At 48.3% G+C, this 22943-nt stretch overlaps 1 long non-coding RNA gene and 4 other non-coding genes across 7 annotated transcripts; 3 read left to right on the forward strand and 2 right to left on the reverse strand.

The window, feature by feature from the left end:
- The first annotated feature begins 5995 nt into the window (after window positions 1–5995).
- Window positions 5996–8536, forward strand: LOC103791259 (uncharacterized). 3 transcript variants are annotated; one of them, XR_013529296.1, is made up of 4 exons: window positions 5996–6146; window positions 6653–6843; window positions 7212–7464; window positions 7632–8536. It is a non-coding gene; the product is annotated as an uncharacterized LOC103791259 (long non-coding RNA). The 3 variants fall into 3 exon arrangements; XR_001910028.4 differs by lacking the exon at window positions 5996–6146 and having other exon boundaries at window positions 6651–6843; XR_013529295.1 differs by lacking the exon at window positions 5996–6146 and having other exon boundaries at window positions 6651–6843; window positions 7740–8536.
- TRNAQ-CUG (transfer RNA glutamine (anticodon CUG)) lies at window positions 6827–6898 on the forward strand. Its single transcript has one exon. It is a non-coding gene; the product is annotated as a tRNA-Gln (tRNA).
- Window positions 8537–13992: 5456 nt separating the features above from the next.
- On the forward strand, window positions 13993–14156 carry LOC118149377 (U1 spliceosomal RNA). Its single transcript, XR_004736754.2, has one exon. It is a non-coding gene; the product is annotated as a U1 spliceosomal RNA (small nuclear RNA).
- A 2641-nt stretch (window positions 14157–16797) lies between these two features.
- On the reverse strand, window positions 16798–16961 carry LOC118149381 (U1 spliceosomal RNA). Its single transcript, XR_004736758.1, has one exon. It is a non-coding gene; the product is annotated as a U1 spliceosomal RNA (small nuclear RNA).
- A 3583-nt stretch (window positions 16962–20544) lies between these two features.
- Window positions 20545–20618, reverse strand: TRNAN-GUU (transfer RNA asparagine (anticodon GUU)). The gene has a single exon. It is a non-coding gene; the product is annotated as a tRNA-Asn (tRNA).
- Between the last annotated feature and the right edge of the window lie 2325 nt (window positions 20619–22943).

The raw sequence follows: 22943 nt of genomic DNA on the forward strand, positions 1-22943 counted from the left end.
TGGTTTTTCTTTGAGAACACTCCAGGGTTTTGTTTTATTTTATTTATTGATTTTATACCTTTAAAAAGCACAGAGACAAACACTGGCAACTGGCATAGATTACTATATTAGTCTGAGTTCTCCAGAGAAAGAAACGAGCAGGACATGCACACACACACACACACACACACACACACACACACACACACAGAGAGAGAAAGAGAGAGAGAGAGAGAGAGAGAGAGAGAGAGAGATTTACACCAGCTCACGTGATCAGGGAGCAGAGGAGTCCGGGTCTGCACTGAGTAAGCTGTGGACCCAGGAGAGTCGAATATAGTTCACCACCGAGTCCAAGGCCTACGGCAGAAGGCTGATGTCCCGGCTCAAAAACAGTGAAACAAAAGACATCTTTCTTAGCCTTTCATTCCATTGAAGCCTTCGGTGGGTTGGATGAGGCCCACGCACACTGGGGAAGGCAATCTGCTTTACTCAGTTTACCGATTCAAATGTCAGTCGCACCCAGAAACACCCTCAGAGACACAGTGAGAAATAGTGTCTAACCAAATATCTGGGCACCCCCTGGCCCCGTCAAATTATCCCAGAATTAACCTTCACAGACAGTCTCAGTAAAAGTGACGGATAAACACAGCATCAATTCCTGCCAAGAAAGACATTTTGGTCTTTTCTGTATTGTTGCTTTTCACGCATCACCCGGTAATGACAAGATTTCCGGGAAGAAAAGTCGATCCCAATTGAAAAACATGTTCCAGAAACTGGATTAGTAAACACGAATAGCTTCCAGGCAGACGAGGCCAAGGCAAGGAAATCACACTGAACACAGGCTGTTTTGGGAGGGAGGGGATTCTAAATAACAAGGAAAATCAACACTAAATGCACACAGGAGAGAAACAAATTGGGAAGACTAAACATGGGATATTTACGAAACTATCATACAGATACGCATATTGCATATATATACATTTCATTTAAAATACATGCCAAATATACATAATGTATATCATAAATGACATAAAAACATATATTTATGTATAAAAATCTATTGAAAGAAAAAACATGTAGCTATGTGGAAGAGGTTGAATTAACTTTATAATCACTAGCATTATAATCTGGTCCAGTGAAATTGGAAAAAATTGTAGAAAAATAAGACGAATGAGAGATAGAAGGTGTGGTAGGGAACAAATGCCCTACTAGACAGCAGGGAGAAGTCGCCAGGTAAAGGGGAATGAAACAAAAGGCATTCTCGCTGTCCTATTGCCTGGAGCCTGGTCAGTGCTCCAGATTCCTGGGAAAGCCAGCAGGTGAGAGTGTCGGGGCCAGCAGGGGTGAGTCCTGATGGGGGTGTGGGAATCCATGGGGAAGCAGAGAGATACAAGTGGGAAGAAATCAGTTTCAATACTCAAGTTATCAAGGCAGGTGTCAGGGACTGCGCATCCCCCGACACTCACTGAGCACCTTCCCTGTGTCCTCTCCACGGACCAGATGCTGCTCCTTATCTCACATGACCTCCCTCCTCCTGAGGACAGGGCTCCTCTCATTCCTCAGCTGAGGGCATCGCCTGACAGGTGAGCACCAGACAGCCCCAGGGGCTCCAGGAGGAGTCATGGAGTGGGAAGGAGAGTAAGGATGAACACCACCCAGGGTTTTAAGGAAATCCGAGTGGAAGTGGATTTCTGTGAGAAGGAAACTGAGGACATGGCCGTGGACATGCGTGGAGATGATGGACTAAATGGAGTTTCATGAAAGAGACAGATTTCTACACTTTCCATGAGAAGGTTGCCCTTTATTGTTTCAAATGAGGGGGGGAAACATAGCAAGAAGCTGGGCATGTCAGGAGACTGACTTGTGGGCCCAGCATTTGCACTTTTACTGAATATGCCTAATAGGTTGTTACTGAAAGTGCTTGATAGGGGAAAATTAACTTAAAAAGGGATGTTGATGGAGATGAAGAAAACTGGTGAAAGAGACTTTCTAAGAAAACACAGGAACAGGGGTCCCTAGAAAGTAGAGATCCTAACTGTTGCTCTTTTTCACCTGAAACAATGCATGTGACGTCACTTCCTAGGTGCTAATTTACCGGAAAGAGAACAGAATTAGGTAACATCTATTCAGATACTTATTGAGCAATTTTTATTGAATTAGCCCTTTGGAAAGTATAATCATGTTATCAACAAAGATTGAACGTGGATATGATTTTTCAGGTTTCTCAGATGATGGAACTGAGATGAAAATACCAGCACCGCAAATGACTTGGCCAAGGTGAATAATGAGTGCGGGTTAAACCCAGGACCGGAGAGCAGATGTGATCTGAAACCCCAGCGCTTGCTCACCTCACTGGGCTGGAGCATCTGGATTTCTACTTGACCCTGAGGAAGCATGAAGAGACCCCACTGCCTCCTCCCCTCACAGCACCATGACCACCAACACCCGGATTGGAGCTTCCCGGCCCCCCTTCCTTCCCTACCTTGGAAAGGCCATTGGTTCCCAGGATCAGCAGAAAATACTTGCAAAATACAGATCTGACACAGTGCTTGTGTCCAGAATAAACAAAGAACTCTTCAAACTCAATAATAAGAAAGTGAACAACCCAATTTAAAAGTGGGCAAAAGATCTGAACACCTCACCCAAAAGATACACAGATAGCAAATAGGTATATGAAAGAGCAACTCAAAGTCATTTGTCATCAGAAAATTGCTTGTGAAAACAATGAGATAACAGATCACACCTATTAGAGTGGCTAAAATCTGTAAAAAGTAACAATCTCAAAAGCTGTCACACAAACAGAGCAACAGGAACTCTGATTGTTGGTAGAAATGCAACACAGTACAATCACTTTGGGAAAGAGTTTGGGAGGTTTTTTTTTTAAAGCTAAACATAGTCTTGCTATATAATCTCGCAATGGCAGTCTGATTAGCCAAATGAAAGGAAAACTTATGTTCACTCAAAAACCTGCACACAAATATTTACAGCAGTTTTATTTATTCTCAGCAAAAACTAGAAGTAACCAAGATGTGCTTCTCCACAAGCGAATGGACAAACACAATTGTGCTGTATCCATACACTGGAAGGCTAGTCAGTGACGAAAAGAAATGAACTATCGAGCAATGAAAAGACATAAAGGAATGTTCAATTGATAACGCTTGAAAGAAGCCAGTCTGAAAACCTACATACCCTATGATTCCAACGGTAGGACATTCTGAGAAAGTCAAAAAGATACAGTAAATGATCAGTGGTTGCCAAGGGCGAAGGAGGAAAGGAGGGATGGATTCGTGAAACACAGGGAGTTTTCAGCAGTGAAACTATTACATATGATACTGTATTGGGGATTCATGACACCGTGCAATTTAAAAACCCACAGAATTGTTAAAAAAGAAAAAAAGATCAAAGATGGAACCCTTAATGTAAACTATAGACTTTAGTTAAGTATAATGATCAATATTGGTTTATCCAGTGTAACAAATGTGCCACACTATTGCAAGACACTAATGGGGGAAGGCACATGGGAACTCTCTACAGTCTGCTCAATTTCTGTAAGCCTAGAACTGTTCTATAAAGTAACATCTATAAAGCTTTCTAAATTAGAATGTGAAGGCTCCCAATCCAGTCTTTGGCGGCATCCTGATATTGCGTGGTTAATACTGGGCCTTGAGATGCACAACCTGGAGTCAGAGCAGTTGAAGATTTCAATGTCTGTCCCTGGTGTGCCCCTGGAATCCAGAGGGCAGATCAGCTAGGTCATAGTGGCATCAGCACTGCAGACAGTGCAGGTTCTGGTAAGGACAGGGAGAAACCAGCTTGGAAGGCAGAACTTGGCAAATACTTGGAACCACAGATCAAAGGAGAAGGAGACAGGGAGGAGCCGCAGCCTACAGAATAAGCTCCCTGACTGAAAGATAAAGGTAGCCTCAGAGATTTCAGCAAATTCTGAGAGAGAATTAGAAGTCACAAAAAGAACTTAGGTTTCAGAGCAAAGCGGTCTATTTAAAAAGAAAGGGAAGCTGGGAGCAGTGGCTCACACCTGTAATTCCAGCACTTTGGGAGGCCAAGGTGGGCAAATCACCTGAAGTCAGGAGTTCGAGACCAGCCTGGCCAATATGTTGAAAACCTGTCTCTACTTAAAAATACAAACATTAGCTGGGCATGGTGGCGCTGTCCTGTAGTCCCACCTACTTGGGAGGCTGAGGCAGGAGAATTTCTGGAACCAGGGAGGTGGAGGTTGTAGTGAGCTGAGATCATGCTACTGCACTCCCGCCTGGTGTCAGAGAGAGACTCCATTTCAAAAAGAAAGAAAGAAAGAAAGGGAAGGAAAAAAGGGAGAGAGGGAGGAAGGAATGGAGGGAACTTAGGTAAAGACTAGAATATCTGGGAATGGGCTTAAACCATTAATCCTTTCCGTTCATGGCCACATGCTAACTAATCATAGCATAGAGAAATTATACTGTAACATCAAATGCAGTTAGAATGGGGTGAGAAGCTGCTCCCCGACATCTCCTTTCTCCTCTAAGGACACATTCAGAATTCACTGGGAACACAGATACTGAATCTGGCCTTTGGGTAAGTTTGGACATCCACATGAAGGAGCCAGGGCACCGGACACCAGCACACCAGGCCACGACCTTCCCCGCTGCCCCTTGCCTGCTTCGGAAGCCACCCCATCGTGGGTGGGGGCCTCAGTCCCAGGTCTCATGTTGTCCATTTGCTTTCTCACTGGGCTTCTCTCCTTGCACTGGCTCCTACTTCCCCAGGACCCAATGAGTAGCCGCCTGGGAAGGACACAAACTGGCAGTGTCCCTTTCTCTCCAACACCTCTCGACACCTGCAGAGGTGGGCTCCAGACCCACTCCATGAGTCATGACTTGAGACTTGCTCACAGTGATATCTCTATCCCAGAGCAGGGCCTGGCACTTCATAGCCACACCACGACAGCTCAGTGAAAGGAGGCATCTCCCACACGGCCCTGGAGGACAAGAATTCCACTGTGGCCCAGAACTTTCTAGTCCCAAAAGATCCCAGATAGTGAGATGTGAAAGGCTTTAGAAGGTGGCCATTCTTTCAAACCATTATACTGGCAGCTGCACCATGTTTGCCCACCCTGGACATGTGTGGTGGGCACCAGTCACAACCACACACATCTCCCCACCCAGGACAGTGCAGCAGCATTAGTGTGGGGGTGCCAGTGGGCAGGCAAGGGGGGAACCATGAAAGCTGAAGAGGAGAAAGCAGGTGGCAGTGGGGCAGAGAGAGAGAGAGAGACAGAGACAGAGAGAGATTGGGAGAGGCAGATCTAGCCACTGAGGAAAAATGCAGAAGAGAACACTTGTCTGCTCAAGTAAAATAACTTACACCTAACCAGGGGCAAGGGTGCTGCAGGTCGTGGGTGCCCTGCCCTGGTCCTGCTGTGATATTTAGGGACCATGACATCTTCCCTTTGAATCTAAATCATAATAGAGAGGAGACGCTGTCCCTATGTAGCTGGCAATGCCTTGTGATTTCACCTTCTGGATCTGGTGGCCCTTCACGTCTGCTCACTTGGTGGGAGGCAGCTCTTGGTGCACCAAATAGAATGATTCAAAAATCAGAGCCTTGGAGAGCTCACTGGAAGCCCTGAACAGCGGGAGCTGGTGGCATCCCCAGGTGAAGGCCAAGGGCCCAGTGCTGAGGCTCCACACGGCCTCAGGAGGATGGACGGGGCAATCTCGTGTGAGCGCCCACACCCCCAGGAGCCTCTTCCTGGGGGAAATGGGCCCCACGCCCAGCTTGTCTCTGCACAGGCCCTGGCCAGGCGTCCAGGGCACTGGCTGAGTCCTGGGTGATGCTAATCCCTGTGTCTTGACGTCGTGGTGGCTCCAAGGAGACGCCATGATGCTTCCACTTGGAACTGGACTTGCCAGGAAAATGGCTCCCGCTGCCGTCAGTCTCCTCGGACTTCGGCGATTGGGTTCCGCCTTCTGGAACCGGAGCAGGACGCTTTTGGGTCGCCCCAGGTGTGGGTGGCCTTGGATCTGCCGTCCTGCCCAGGCCTTGAGGACTGGCTGACGCTCATCGCCTCTGTCGGTGTCGCTGCACTCACACTCACCAGTGAAGACCCCCAAATGTCCCGACTAGGAACGTCGTCCTCCGCTTCCTCTCCGACCGTGGTGGGCTTTCCTGTGAGTGTCGGCTGCGTGGGAGGTCGGTGGTGGGGAGGGTGGGAGCCTGGAGAAGGAAGAGGAATGGGGGCCAGAGGGAGTGGAGGAGGAGGAGGAGGAGGAGGAGGAGGAGGAGGAGGAGGAGGAGGAGGCAGGATGAACAGAGAGCTGGAGGGGCTGGGAAAATGGGTGTGGGGGCTGCGAGGAAGACAGGGAGCAGGAGGGGGGTTGGAAATGGAATGACAGGAGGAGGAGAAGGGGGACGAGGAGAAGGCAGAAGGAGGGCAGAAACCCCCGCATACTCCCAATCCCGTTCTGGAAATGCTCAGCGGCGCTCCATGCACAAAGGGAAGAGGACAGTTGCAAAGAAAAAGAAAGAGACCCCAGCGGGTGGGGGGCTCGGCCGAATTTTCACATCGGGGCAGGAAACTGGCAACTCGGGCGAACTGGCGGCTTTTGTGGAGGCGTAAATATAGCTCTTCCGGGTCCTGATCCCAAGAGGTGCTTAATCTCGTTCTCTGAGATAGAAACCGAAAGAGAAGAGCAGAGAGAAGCACGTCTGGGGCGACTCCTCCTATTGCAGTTAAAGGTACTCAGGTCCTGTGTGACCAGAAGAAAACAGCTGCGAAGGAAATTCTGGTGACCCTGGAGGCTGAGAATTCACCTGCAAATGCCAATAACCGAGAGTGCTCCGGACAGGCGGTTCCATGGTGTAATGGTGAGCACTCTGGACTCTGAATCCAGCGATCCGAGTTCAAATCTCGGTGGGACCTTGTCGTTAGCTGTGCACAAAAGCTGGTCTTTTATACTGGAGCCGGAAGGCGTCCCAGGAGGCAAACTCCGCCTCAAAGATAAAGGGAAAGGGGTGTGGATTCCGTTTGCCCTTTGTTCCAAGTCCTGGGTCAGAGGAGGGAAAGGTTTGGGTCCCGGGAGGGTTCCCCGCAGGGTGCGGGCTGTTGCAACTCCCCACGTCCCTCCTGCTCCCGCCTTGCAGTGCGTCCCCGGTGATGTCACTTGCGCTCTCCTATCCCCTCCTCAGGGTACCGGGTCCCAAAAATTGGTTTCTCACAGTGGCCTGATCCACAGGGAAATTGCCAAAACATCCCATCGGAGTCACCAAGCCTGGAGGGTCCCCGTCCTGAGCGGGCCTCTTGGCCCCGTGCAATGGGAGGGGCCAGAGCCCACAGCCAGTGCCCCAGCGACCCAGGAAGCCCCACCCCGTGACCCTGGGTTTTGGGGTGAGGGGTCTGCTCCACTAAAATGGCTGCCTCGCCTCGATCCTAGACGGGGAGATGCCTTTCACCCAGAACATCTCATAATGGCACCCGTTGTCTTTTTGGTAAGGAACGGTGGCATGAAAGTTTGATGCGGATAGCTCAGTCAGTCGTTGGTGATTGTGTCTGGGTATAGGGTCGATGGCTGGAGACCTACCTTAGGAGTAATACTGTTTTATTCAGGTGGCCCATCCTATTCCGAATGTTAATTTGCTCTGTTCTTCATATTTAGATTTTTTTTGCCGAATTTCTAGCTCCCACGTCTCTATTGCGGGCTCTTTGTCGCTGTTTCACTAAGCTTTGGAACCTGACTCTGGAAATCTCATTCTTTGGTCCCAAGATCTCAGCCGGAAAGAAATCTGCGCAGCGGCCTCTCGAGCTCGCAGACTGGGAGCCCTGGTCCTGATCCTCCGCAGACTGGAGGGAGCTCCCCCAGGGCCACAGGGAAGAGGAGGCTGAGCAACCCAGAAGGATGAGTGACAGACGCCGGGGCTCCCACTCGAGCGGCCAGGACCCCGCCCCAAGGAGAAGAGGACGCCTTTGGACCAGACGGATGCAAAAATATTTTCTTCTGCGCAGTAGAACACTTCGGATGAGGCTCATGGGCGTTGAGAGCGCGCTGAGATGTCCCTCCAGGCGCTCAGGACCATCGCTCTGATTTTCATATTTTGAAAATATGAGAATTTTCAGCAGTTACGAAGGACTGAAAAACACCGAAGTCTTTGAGGCAGTCAGTTTGGAGGGTGTGGGGAGGTGAGGTCCGGGGTGGAATAGAGGTGCCTTGTTGGCTCCTTGGAGTGGACCGGGAGGAGGGAAAACACACACATGCTGTTTCCCCTTGCAGGCTGGACTGAAGGGCCTGGGATGGAAAATTGCACAGTGAAAGAGGAGCAGGTGCATTGAAAGTTGCTATCCCTAGAGAGAAGTGCGGGCGGGGCCAGGACGCTGCCGTCACTGCTGCTGTTCACCACCAGCTTTGCAGTGTGTGAGACCTTCATAACAGTGTATAGTGCATGCAGATCACTCGTGTTTACAAGCAACTGATCACAATTCCTCACAGATTTCTTTGTTCTTTCCCCACTCCCACTGCTTCACTTGTCTAAACTTAAAGGAAAAAATAAAACATTTGTTTTTACACATGATGTTGTTTAAGTTGATCCTCATCCCACCCTCCTCAAGCAGCTGGGACCACAGGTGTACAACACAGTGTCCAGCTAATTTCTGTATATTTTGTAGCGATGGGGGTTTCGCCAGGCTGGTCTCGAACTCCTGGACTCAAGTGATCTGCCTGCCCGGGCCTCCCAAAGTGCTGGGATAAGTTTCTGGCCTGTGTGCCCAGCCATCATTTGTATTTCACAGTTAAATATTTTACAGTCATATGTATCACTCCTCAAAGATTCTGGGTTTTGTAGCATGTGAATGGTGGGGTTCAGGACACGCTACTCCAAAATATAACACCTTGAGCTTTTAAATATTTTATACTAAAGGGATATGAGAAAACAACAGAAGAAGGAAGGCCACTGTCACCTCCCCCTGCCCTTCTTCCCTGAAGCCAATCATAAGGCTCTCATGTGAGAGGTGCCCTCTCTGTACCCAGAAGAAATGTGCATCACTGTGTCTGAAGGTACAGGGACACAGAGAAGAGTCTGAACATATAGACCTGGCTATGTTTACCCCAGCTTATTACCATTAGATGGTACTGTGGGGGTGATGGCCCACAGGGTCGTGGATTGTCCCTTACACTGTGCTGAGGCACAGGATCAGAGAAATAAAGAGACAGAACACGGAAGTACAAGGAAAATGCAACTGGGATCGGGGGGAACCACACCACCTATGAGTGGAGTCAGGCAAGGCCCCGAATGTCCAGAAGTATGAGTATTTATTGTGTATAGGTTAGGGGGCAGGGCAGTGAGTGAAGTCATCTTTAAGGATAGTGATAGGGTTGTGAGCAATAAAACAAGCGGTCCACCCCCATTAGGTCACCTAGGCTGGGAGATGGACAGTACACAGCAGGGAGTCCATTCCCATTAGGTCTTTGAGGCAAGGGCCCTGTGCAGTAAGGGATCCACCCCATTAGGTCACTGAGGCATGGAGATGGGCTATGCACAGAGAAGAGGGTGCAGTGTGCAATACCTCTATGTATGGGCAAGCTACTAAGAAGATTTATAGGAGGGTACTTTAAGTCACACAGCAGTGACAGAGCTGTCAGGGTCTACACCACCTGGTGGCAGCTTCCAATGAGTTCTATAGGGGAATGCTTTTCAAGCAGCAGAGTAACAAGAGCTGATAAAGTCCACAGTCGCCAAGGTGCAATTGCCATTCTGAGGGCAGCCTCCCACAAGAACTGGAGCAGGGTCCTACAACTCCTTATCAGGAGGAGTGGCTCTCGCCCCAAGCCTCCCATACAGCGGGTATCTTTACGATACTGAACGCTGCCCCCTGGGCCATGGATTCTTGTCCTGGTGTAACTGCTCTTCCCTTAAATCATGCTGTGCACTGTGTCTGCTCTAGGCATTCCTCCGATTATAAGCTGCTTATTCCTTAATTCATGCTCTGTACTCTGTCCACTCTAGGCATTCCTCTGATTATAAACTAAGATATCATTTTATGTATATGGAAATAACTGAATGGTAAGATATTTTTAGGCACTCATTCTATGAACTAATATATGATTATATAGAGAGGATTGTACAAAGGGAAATAACTGAGCAGTAACACTATAAACTGAGATATTCTCCAAGCCCTATTTCTGTAAACTGAGATATTCTCCAGGCCTTAATTGTGCCAGGATTCTGCTTAGCTCTCCTTCCTCAGTACCTCTACAGGGGGTTCCCCACATCGTACTCTTTTCATTCCTTCACACTTCTCTATGACTATCCACTCTTCATCTAACCTACTGTTAAAGAAAAAAATCCTGAGGTTTAGCTGTTTCCATGGGCCTTCATTTCCTTTGGAAGGCACTCCCGTCGTGTGAAACTGACATTAAATAACTAGGTATGCTCTTCTCTTGTTAGTCTGTCTTTTGCTGTAAGGGTCTCAGCAGTGAACGTAGGCTGGGCGAGGAAAAGTCATATTTCCTCCCCTACAGGCACAAATGTCTTCCACTTTAAAACTACAAAAATTTTATTAAGGCTGATTTGAAGCAAGAAATAGAATCACTGATTTCCTTCAGATGAGCTGAACAGATGAGCTAATAAAGTCCCAGTTCCTCCCAGAGAGAAATAGGGTTTGGTTTGGTTTGATTTTTGAGACCAAGTTTCACTTGTTGCCCAGGCTAAAGAGCAATGGTGTGATCTTGGCTTCACCATAAACTCCACCTCCCGGGTTCAAGTGATTCTCCTGCCTCAGCCTCCAAGGTAGCTGGGATTACAGGCATGCACCACCATGCCCAGCTAATTTCGTATTTTTAGTAGAGACAGGGTTTCTCCATGTTGGTCAGGCTGGTGTTGAACTCCTGACTTCAGGTGATCCTCCCACCTTGGCCTCTCAAAGTGCTGGGATTACAGGCATGAGCCACCATGCACAGCCAGAGAAACACTTCTATAGCTCATTCCCTGAAGCTCCTTGAGGGTCAAACCTGCTGAAGATTGAGGGCCTTCCTGGGACCTCCCCCCAGGAGATCACTGCTGGTCAGAGGATCTCCCTGGGAGGGTGCACGGCCACTGGAAAGTATCACTGCTGTGACTTCAACATAATCGGTTCTCATCACATCTGCTCTTTCTATTTGTTTTTTTGGAGATGAGTCTCACTCTATCACCCAGGCTATAGTGATAGTGGTGCAATCACAGCTCACTGCAACCTCTGTCTCCTCGGTGCAAGTGATTATTCTGCCTCAGTCTCCTGAGTCACTGGGATTACAGATGCACCACGATGGGGAGCTAATTTTTGTATTTTTAGTAGAGACGGAGTTTCGCCGTGATGGCCAGGCTAGTCTCGGACTCCTGACCTCAGGTTTTCTGCCCACCTCAGCCTTTCAAAGTGCTGGGATTACAGGCATGAGCGCCTGTACCTGGCCACGGCTGCTCTTTGCACTGCTGCAGGAAACTACAAGAGCTAACATGCAAAGGCGTAACAGATCCACACCTCCCGACTGTGCCTGATATGCAAAGCGCCACATGGCAGGCACAGCGGATGAGTGTGTGTGATTGTTTAGTCCTTACAGGCCAAGGCTGCACCATCATCTTCATCTTCCACATGAGAGGACTGGGATGCAGAGATGTTAAGTAACCTGCTCAGGGTCACACAGGTCAGATTTCTTTGACAGTCATACTTTTCCTATGTCAGGTTTTTCTCACTGTCGTAGTTTTTGCAAGGGCACTTTAGTCAGGAGCAGTATAAATGCAGTGGTTCTGAGAATGCCTTCTGGAGCCAGGCTGCCTTCAGTTCAGATTCCTACTTTCAAACCCTCCTTCCCCGGCTAAGTGACCCTGAGCACTGCACCTTGCTTCTAACCTTCAACCTGCCCTTGGCTATTCCTGGGCATAGGCCAGGCCAAATATGGGAGAAATTTACTTCCAAGTCTAAGTCTGAAACAAAGATGGTAACAGCCCCTTCCTGAGACAAACTCCTTCCTTTCTTGGGCATCAGAGCTCCTTAGCAAAGCTAACAAATTAGACACAAGATTGAAAATTACGGCTCAGGAGCCATGCAGCCAGAAGCCACAAGATTCCTAAGCTCCCTAGTTGTGCCTATAAATAACATCATTCATATAAATCTAAGATTGGCATTCAAGGTATTTTTCAGACCCTGCCTTATGATGAACTAGCTGGTGCTACCCAGACAGGTGAACTGGCTCATCTGGTCCTGTGGCCACCACCCAGGGACTGACTCAGTGCAAGAAGACAAGCTCCAACTCCCTGTGACTTCACCCCCAACCCAACCAATTGACTTTCCCCATTCCCTAGCCCTCTGCCGGCTAAACTATCCTTTAAAAAACCCTAGTCTCTGAATTTGCGGTGGGGGTGGGGGTGTGAGGGGGACAGACTGGATTAATAATGAACCTCTGTCCTGTTGCTTAGCTGGCTCTGCATGCATTAGATCCTTTCCCTATTGCAGGAAGCCTGCTGTTCTCAGCTCCATTGACTTTTCTGGGCAACCAGCAAGATAAACCCACCAGTTTCATTAATAAAAGAAAATCACAAATGGTACATATGCTTGAAAAGAAATGTAAGTCCGTGTATTTCTTTTGAAGAAATGCAAAAGGAGGAAAAATGATGACAGGCAGTACACTGTCCTAAATATTTTCATGATTCTCCTGTCCCCCCATATCCTTCTCTCCCAACAACTGCTCCCCAGAAACCTTCAGCTTAAACACGATTCCTGCCAGAACTGGGTTTGTCCTCCCTTCACATGTTCCTCTCACCTGCCCCACACCCCTTCCATGCCTAATCTGTTCGTTCACTTCCAGGTCATTGAGATTTTCCATTTAAAAATATAAGATACAGAAAGACGAAAATAACCAGTCATCCATATTTCCACCACCTGGAATTAAGTACTATTCGCACATGTACATACTTTTATTCCAAACCATTTAAAGTTACTTTTTAAAAATCATACATGCTTAGCATAGACATACCACCAGTACAGAAAAAGTACAGATATATAAGATTTCTGATCACCTTAAGTTCAAAATCACTTTTGTTAACATTGGGGCAATGCTGATGGAGTCGTGTTCTTCTGCTGTATCTACAGAGAGAAGAATGTGTGTTTTAGCTAGACTGCCCCCTGCCCAGCCCCGCAGAAGAAAATCAATAAAGAAGGCCATATATAAATATGTTTTTGTAAAATTGAGCTTAGACTCTATTTTTATTTTACTAATATTTCATTCAATAGTGCATAAACTTAACTGAAGACATAAGACAGAAACAAAAATGGAGGAATTCCTGAACTCCAATCAGTTAGAGACACTTTCCTAAAGGAATCCTCTAAAGGTAAACACACATTAAATCAAGGCGAAGGCATTAGGATTTGCAGTGGTTTTCTTGTGCTGTCATTGGTGGTTGCTTATTGAAACACGGTTTCTCTTTGATATTGAAGGACTTTCAATTTAAAGGGGAATGCTACATCACCAGGATAATCATATGTGAAAAGAACCAGTTTTCCTTGTAATCCTAAACGTTCTAGTCTGCGAATTAAAAGCCATTATTTGAAGAAGGGTGCGCAGGGTCCTGCTGGCCGCCGAAAGGGTGCTTGATAACATAGGATGAGGACCTGCTTCTTTGGGAGAGAACAGACCGGGGGCGGGGAGGGAGGGAACTGAGAGGCTGACGTCACTTCCCCGCCGGCTCCGGCAGCGGGTTGGTAGGCTGAGTGGAGGAGGAGCAGACGGGACTGGGAAGGCACTGTCGGTGACATCACGGAGAAGGCGCCTTCTATGCAGATGAGGCAGCGCAGGGGCTGCTGCTTGGACACCTGCTGCTTCCCGACGAAGGAGTTCCCCGCTGTGGGAGCGAATCCAGGACCACTGGTCAGACCCGAGATGCCAGCTGTGTGTCCGGGCGAGGAGGGCTGGGGGTGCGGTGCCCGCGGCGAGTGACCATGCGTGTAAAGGGTGAGGCGTATGAGGCTGTGGCGGGGCGGAGGCGTGTGAACTCATACTTACCTGGCAGGGAAGATACCATGATCACGAAGGTGGTTTTCCCAGGGCGAGGCTTATCCATTGCACTCCGGATGTGCTGACCCCTGCGATTTCCCCAAATGTGGGAAACTCGACTGCATAATTTGTGGTAGTGGGGGACTGCGTTCGCGCTTTCCCCTGGTTTTTCGTGGTACCCAAAGAAAGAAATACAAGTTCTCGTTAGCTTTCGCAGTCTAACGTATGTCTTACTGTTTTGCTTGTAAAGCTGGGAAGCACGCTGTAAACAACCTGTCGCTAATTTTTCTGTTGGAGAACTAAAGAGTGGCCTCAGGGCTTCCCTTTCTACCTTCTCTCCTACCTTCTACCGAGATTGATCTTTAGCCTGCAGTCTGGGGTCTCACGCTCCGTGAAAACTTTCGTGTTTTTCCTCCTACCCGTATCTCAGTCACCTTTTAGAGTTCCTGGGATTTCTGTGCTACTGAGGAATGTGTTCTCACCTCAGAGGGCCGGGTGGAAACTACGCAGACGGGCGCTCATCCCTGGGATCTAAGCAGGGCCTTTGAGGCTCTTAGTGTCCCCTTCGGTTGTAGACACAACACGCTTCCTTAGCGTAGGGGAACGGCTCTGCCGCCCAGGTGCCCCTGCGCAGATTCGTGGACGCCCACAGGTCAGAACCGCAATCTCACCTGTCAGCGGAAATGCGCTGCCATCCTCCCTGAAATAGAAGGCCGGACGTTTGATGAGCCGGGTTCAGTTTCCCTACTATCTCCTGTCGTTTGTCTTTCTTCAGACTTCACCTAAGTGGCACTTTCCTTGCTTGATGGATCGCTTCCACATCCTACATCCATTGCCCGGCAACGTTCTCGACAGCACCCCGACCCATCCCTCCCAGCCCCCAGCCGCCTCTTCCTACTTCTACCGCCTGTGTCCTCCCCGTCCCTCTTTCTTCAGGCCCTCGCGTATCGCCTTCATGGACGGAAAATACTTAGCTCTCTCTCAACCTGTGGTGTGCACCTGACACGCATCAGCACCCTGGCAGATTCCTGAATCCCCCTTCTCAAATGACGTTGTCAATTCATCTCTTTAACTCCCACGAGTATCTCATTGGTTTTGTCCCTGCTGCATGGACACGAATATTCCACTACACAAGAAAGCCCCAGGCCTGGTGATGGCGCTTCTGGGCATTTTGCCAGCATCTCCAAGGGTGTGTCTTTTAACCCTACCCACTTCTGATTTGTAATGTCCTGCTGAATAGAAACTCCCTGGCCAACACTGAAAAAACAGGGAGGATGGGGTCAGGGTGGGTGCCGGTTGTGGTGGGGGGTGGGGGTGGGACGGCCTATGACACTGATAGATCTGCATGTCCTGAGAAGTCTCTACCATTCCAACCAGGGTGCAGGTGCAGAAACCCTTCGGCTCCAAAGAAAACCGGCGAGAAAGCACAGGATGCCCACGGAGTGTTCAGGACACTGTGAGTGGAAGCCGTATGCCCTACGGACTGATGCAGTTGGATGAAGATGAGCCATTTACTTCTAACCCCAGCAGCAGACACTGCCTTGCTCAAACAAAAAATACATGAACCAAAACCAAAAGCAACTTTCAGTGCTTTACTGATGAGCAAACAGGTTTTAAGAATGTTTAAGAAATGTCCCTTGTTTCGGGACCATCATCAGTAATGTATGCTTCTAGTTTCTGAACAAAAGCAGCCCCCCAATCCAGTGGCTAAGAACTTCTCGGATATTGGTTTCCAGGCCCATCAAACATACCCAGGTTCTGACAAAGACGTGGGCTTCTGTCTGCTTTTGGGAAGGCTGATTCCTCAGATAAAAATTAAAAAAAAAAAAAAAAAAAAGATTTCTTCTAGAAAGCATTGATGATCAAAAGCTTAGTCAGGGTGTCCCTCTTTGCCAGAAAGTCTCATTCCCTGAAAGCCATCCCATGCTGGGGAAAGGGGAGGAAAGAAGCTGCCTCTCTGAGGAATTTTTAAGAGTGCCTAAAAGTCCAATGGAAAGGGCATTACACCAGGTGCGGGGCTCACACCTGTAATCCCAGCACCTCACGAGGCCGAGGTGGGTGGATCACCTGAGTCTGGGAGTTCCAGACCAGCCTGGGCAACATGGCAAAACCTGACCTCTGCTGAAAAACAAAAATTAACCAGCTACTCAGGAGGCTGAGGCATGAGAATCATTTAAACCCGGGAGGTGGAGGTTGCAGTGAGCTAAGATTGCACCACTGCACTCCAGCCTGGGTGATAAAGTGAGACTCTGTCTCAAAAAGAATAAAGGGCATCACAGAGTGACCAGAGAGAAGAGGAGAGAGAGAGAGAGAGAGAGAGAGAGACCTCAGTTAAGTCTCCAGCTGCTGTGACTTTTTGAATGATCTCTAGTCTTGAGAATACCATGAAATCAGTTTTCTCAGAAGTAAAGCGATGAGAAACAGGTAACAACAATGCCATTGCACTTGGTCATTCCATGCCCTTAGAAATTTATAGGGCTATGGATGTTTTCAAGAGACAAAAATGAAGGCTGGTGCATAACAGGTAAGTGAACTGCAATTTGAGTCCATCAGCTCTTGGGCATTGAAATCATGGGTCAGGAATTTAGAGCAAGAGGACAGGTTGAATCCTGACAGCAGGAGAGTATTTTCCACTTTATCTCTCCAACCGCACCATGGTGCCTGCTACTGTTATATCGTTGGTTACGGAACACGAAAACAACATCTTAAAGTTACCGAAGAGCAGACCACACCTTACAACTACCACAAAACTTCGTGGTTGTCAGCAAAAGCAAACACTGGCCTACTATTCATACTACAGAATGATAAGGGGAAAGCGCGAACGCAGTCCCCCACTACCACAAATTATGCAGTCAAGTTTCCCACATTTGGGGAAATCGCAGGGGTCAGCACATCTGGAGTGCAATAGATAAGCCTCGCCCTGGGAAAACCACCTTCGTGATCATGGCATCTCCCCTGCCAGGTAAGTATGAGTTCACACGCCTCCGCCCCGCCACAGCCTCATACGCCTCACCCTTTACACGCACGGTCACTCGCCGCGGGCACCGCACCCCCAGCCTTCCTAGCCCGGACACACAGCTCGGATCTAGGGTCAGACCGGCGGTCCTGGACTCGCTCCCACAGCTGGGAACTCCTTCGTCGGGGAGCAGCAGGTGTCCAAGCAGCAGCCCCTGTGCTGCCTCATCTGCATATTAGTCACCCTTTCCGTGATGTCACCGAGGCGCCTTCCCAGTCCCCGTCTGCTCCGCCACTCAGCCGACCAAGCCGCTGTCAGAGCCGGCGGGGAAGTGACGTCCGCCTCCCCCCCGCCCCCCCCCCGCGTCTGTTCTCTCCCAAAGAAGCGGGTCCTCATCCTGTTACCAAGCACACCCTTTCCGCGGCCAGCTGGAGCCTGCACACCCTTCTTCAAATAATGGCTTTTAATTCGCAGACTAGAATGTTTAGGATTATGAAGAAAACTGGTTCTTTTCACATCCTTATCCTTGTGATGTAGCTTCCCCTTGAAATTGGAAGCCGTTCAGTATCAGAGAGAAACCATATTTAGGAAACTAGAGGGGCGGCTCCGATGCCTGCACACCAGCCGTCCAGGTCAGAATCGCAGTCTCACCTGTCTTGGCTGAATGCTGCGGTCCTCCCAGGAATACAAACCAGTGATAACGGTTTTATCGCTGGTAATGTTGTAAAGACAGTTGTCTAGTTTCCTGAATCTTGTATTTTTTTCTCCAAATTCAGTATTGTAGAAAAATATGCTTCCCGAGAAGAAACGATCGGACACTCTCACGTGTGGCGCTGGACAACGTCATCTCCTGCACAGCCTTCTCCACACCTCAGCGCTGACCTCATGTTTGTATTTTATATTCTGCAAAGACAAAAACAAAATAATCCACATTTGGAGTGCAATGGTGCCATCTCAGCTCACTGCAACCTCCGCCTCCCGGGTTCAAGTGATTCTCCTGCCTCAGCCTCCTGAGTAGCTGGGATTACAGGCATGCGCCACCACGCCCAGCTAATTTTGTATTTTTAGTAGAGGCAGGGCTCCTCCATGTTGGTCAGGCTAGTCTAAAACTCCCGACCTCAGGTGATCTGCTCACCTTGGCCTCCCAAAGTGATGGGATGACAGGCGTGAGCGACCGCTCCCAGTGAAAATTTTTTTGTAGGGGAAATTTACACCTGCAGAGAATCTGCATTAATCCAGCCTTCTCTTGTCAGGATTGAGAAATAAAAATAAGCTTTAAGCCCTATGACCAGACTCCCTCTTGGCTGACAGGACCGCAGAGAAACCTTGAAAACTGAGTTTCTGGCTATGACAGGATCAGAGGTTGCACATCGCACATGCCCCCTTAAAACCCCTCCCTCACTAACTGCCATTATGAGGCAGGAGAACAGCACAGCGAATTGGAGGTTGGATAAAAGGCAGAGTGAGTAAAACAGATACAAGCAAGGTGAAGGGGCGGGTGGGCAAGAAGCAAGAGAAGAGGCAGAAGTCGAGCAGCCAAAACAAAAAGATGTAAAAAGCAAGCAATGCCGGGCATGGTGGCTCACACCTGTAATCCCAGCACTTTGGGAAACGGAGGTAGATGAATCCCCTGAGGTCAGGAGTTCAAGACCAGCCTGGCCAACATTGTGAAATCTCATGTCTACTAAAAACACACAAAAAACTACTCAGGAAGCTGAGACTGGAGAATTGTTTGAACCTGGGAGGCAGAAGTTGCCGTGAGCCAAGATAGCATCACTGTGCTCTAGATGGGGTGACAGAGGAAGACTCTGTCTCAAAAATAAAACAAAACAAAAAGCAAGCAAAGACCCCATGTTTGGCAAGATCCAAACCAGTAAAGGGGCAGCTGCTCAGAGCTAGGCATGTACATTAGAGAGAAGAGGTATCCTTAACATGACCCCATATGATAATCAGCACATTAAAGCCCATGCATATGGACTGCATACATGCATGTACTTAAAATTATGGGATGGAGGCAACATGCAAGCACACAAGGGCCGAAGTAACTAAGCAATCTCCCTATCAATCAAACAGCAAACACTGGCTAAAGATTAGCCATCCTTGTGAAGAGAAGGAAAAAAGCACACATAAAAAGACCCAGTGTATACCCCGAACTAACACTGATGTCACCTCCAGAGGTCAGGCCACTCTCCCCTCTCTGAGTGTTGCTGTGCTTGGTAAACTTTGCTTTGCTGCTTTGTCTGTGTCATGTACAGGTCTTTGTTTGGGACACCGAGAACCTGGAACTGCGTGGCACCATCTGGTAACAATTAGGCTTGTTTGTCCTAAGGGTTAACACACCAGCCCTCCAGAAAGGCTTGTTTCACCGCTGTTACCAACGAACGGCCTGAGGCTTTCCCTCCCATTTGTGATTCTGATCAAACAAGCACCCGCATTCCCTCCTGATAAGAGACCACCGACCTGGGAATGAATCCGGCCAGCCTACAGAGGATGAACAGTGAGGGTTTTCATGTCCTCGGCTTCAGCTTTTGACGTCAGAAGGCCACAAACGCCACTCTGAGATGTTTGCTCATGCCACCATTTTATGAACCCAGTCCCATGGAGAGGCACACAGCTTAATTGCACGTATGCACATTTTTCCTGTCATAAATATTCATATTGGAATATTATTTGGTACTGCTCCTGTGAAAGATACGTTCTCAGAGCTTCATGAAATTGGAGGCATGATATAAACACTGTAATGCAGCAATGGCGCATCCAGTTCCCTGCACTATAGAAATATCTGTGGGGAAGACACAACCGCAATGACCACACACAGGTGTACAAGAATGGTGACTGCGGCGTTCTTTGTCATCCTAAAACTGAAACCAACCTCATCTCACAAACTTTTTTTTTTTTTGAGATGGAGTCTTGCTCTGTTGCCCAGGCTGAAGTGTAGTGCTGCAATCTCGGCTCACTGCAGCCTCCATCCCCCAGGTTCCAACAATTCTCCTTCCTCAGCCTCCTGAGTAGCTGGGATTACAGGCGCCTATAATTGATAGAGCAATTGCTCTATCAATGTGAACATGGGTCCCATGGAGAGGCACGAAGCTCAATTTCGCATCTGCACCTTTTTCCTTTCATAGATACTCATATTGTAATATTATCTGGTACTGCTCCCGTGAAAGGTACAATTGCAGAATGTACTCAGATTAGAAGCATTATACAAACTCTACAATGTGTCATTGGCGCACCCAGTTCTCTACACTACAGAAATATCAAATCCAGGCACATCCTGGGGATACTACTGACTCCTATTGTTAAAACATGAAAAACTAGAGGCACATAAATTACTCGTTTAAGCGAATAACGGACTGAATTAGAATTTTATCGCACCAGAAGTGGGTTCCTGGCTCTCTGTTTTAGGATTCCTGAGGTGCACAGGTGTAAACCTGGCACTTCAGAAGATAATCTGGTTAAGAATCCGGTGGAGGAGGTGGGCTGGGCTTTGACTCGGATCAGTCATAAATTAGTGGCTTGGGACTTCCGGAAGATAAAATCTACCCCACTTACCTAGTGATTGACAATTCGTGAATTGCTTTAAAAGCTCCAAACTAGCGTCCCTGGGTGGGCTCGAACCACCAACCTTTCGGTTAACAGCCGAACGCGCTAACCGATTGCGCCACAGAGACAGGTGCTGCGTTCCTACGGGGCACTATAGGTAGGGCGCACTCACTAAACTTCCTCCGTCTAGTCCATCCTCACAGCCCGCCGGCAGGACGATGAGCAAGGCCTTGGAAAACCGGAGAGACCGGAGCGGTCACACTGGACACCCGCGCTTGGGAGATTCTGGAGCGAGGACAGATGAATGGCCTTCGCCCACCCCGCCCCTCGCCTGTTTCAGAAGCCCCCGGAATCTCCCTGGTCCGACCCCGCCTGAGCCCCCTAGAGGCCCAAGGGAAGCTAAGTGCCCGGCGGGCTCCCGGGACGGCTCTTCCCGTTCTTTGCGCCGCCTTCACCCAGTGAGGGAGCCTCTGCCCACCCTGCCCAGTCGCTTTAGGGGCGCTGCGGAGCTTTAGGGATCCTGTGTCCCGCAAGGGGGCTCCACCAGGGCAGGGATGGGGTGAGGGTCGCTCGTGGGTCCCCTCGCGGGGAGCAGGGTCCTGCACTCAGCCGGGCGCACGACTAGGACTTTAGAATGAATCCATCGTTGCCCTTAGCTTTTAGTCCTCTGAGGAGCCTGAGAATGGAAATCATGAGGGCTTTTTCCACGGGGAAGTTATTTTCACAAAGGGTTTGTTGAGGTTGATTTCTGGGCACCCCGCGGGCGGCAACGGGCAGGGCCTTGGAGCACCTCCTGCGCGGTGGGGCCGGGGGCGCAGCTGGACGGCGGTGGGTCGTGGCGGGAGGGCGGGAGCCGGGAAGGGAAAAGCAAGAGCAGAAACAGAAACCGGGGAACGGTGGGCCAGACACCCAGACCTCCTGAAAGGCTCCAGTGGAGGCAGAGGCGGGACCTTCTGGAAGTGAACATTGGTTTTTTTGGTTTTGGGGGGATTTTTTGTTTTGGTTTGTTCCTTTCAATTGTAGCAGAATGAGGAAATGGAGAGAGAACCTGAAAGAACCCCCAAACGCGAGGACCTATTGCCCCCCAAGAATAAGATCTTCCACAAGAACAGGCCGAAAACTAGGCGTCTGGGAATCCTGAAATCTTTGGAGAAGCAGCATCTCCTGACCCTCTGCGTTCTTTTTGACAAAGGACTTGCTTCCATTGTTTGTTCAATTGTCTGTTTGTTAAATGAATAAACCCCTTCATATATCTTTCTAATTACAAACAATGCTGCAGTCGTCATTCTGCTCACTTCTCTCCGGCCACTGTGTGCTTCTCTAGGGTGGAGGCCTGGAGGGCAGTTGTTCCAGCAGAGGGATCACACGGCTTTTATTTCATTCCATTTTTCCCTTTGTTGCTTTATTAGCTATAACTCTTTCCTTATTTCGGCGACTGCTGTAGGGTTTCTGGGCTACATCTTTAATTCACCACAGTCGGCTTTCAAGTGACGTGACACCTCCCTTTCTGCCCTTTATCTTAGTGTGATCATGTATTTTTCTTTTATCCGTTAAAAGTTTGTGTATTTAGTAGACAAGGGGTTTCACCATGTTGGCCAGGCTGGTCTTAAATTCCTGACCTCATGATCCAGCCGCCTCAACCTCCCAAAGTGCTGGGATTACAGGTGTGAGCCACCATGCCCGGCTGATAGTTATCATTTAAAGTTATTTCCCTATTAACCATTTTCATTATCTGTGAATTTCAGATTTTCCTAAGTAAGAACCTTAAGGTTACTCTGGGCATGGTGACTCATACCTCATAATGCCAGCATTTTGAGAGGTTGAGGTGGGTGGGTCCCTTGAGCCCAGGAATTCAAGATCACCCCTTCAAAACCTTGACTTAAATACAAAACCAAACCAAACCAAAAAAAAAAACGCTTAAGATTAGATAAATGTTGTTTGTTTGTTTTGGCCAATAACTCAACATTTAGCTATTTTCATTAAACAAACAATATTAATCGCCTTATTTATCAAAAATTACACAAACAAAGATAATTCTTTCTGGGCGGCATTTGTAGCTTTATAACCCTCATTTCAAATTTTGACACCTTATACTACACAGCAGAGATAAATATAAAACCACTTGAACAGTAAATTTAAATGAAAAGGTACATCATCAATTCTGAGGCCATTTCTAATTCTGTTTTACCAATAATTTAAACCCAGTTTATTTACTAAAGATTTACTTACGTCACATGAACTTGTAAAAGCATTTGTCTTCAGGTCTATTTTTTCTGATAGTGTATTTAATTTACGTGCTTTTTTTTCCCTTTAAGTCAATTAAATCGAGTTTTAAAAATATATTTTTAGTAAACATATATACACACATAATTATATAATGTATTAGACATGCTGCTAGGAGTAGATCTTATACATTCAAAAGACTCTTCTTTTTCCTCCTATTTTAGACTTCC

The sequence above is a fragment of the Callithrix jacchus genome, chromosome 18, assembly GCF_049354715.1.
Source record: "Callithrix jacchus isolate 240 chromosome 18, calJac240_pri, whole genome shotgun sequence".
Lineage (NCBI taxonomy): Eukaryota > Metazoa > Chordata > Mammalia > Primates > Cebidae > Callithrix > Callithrix jacchus.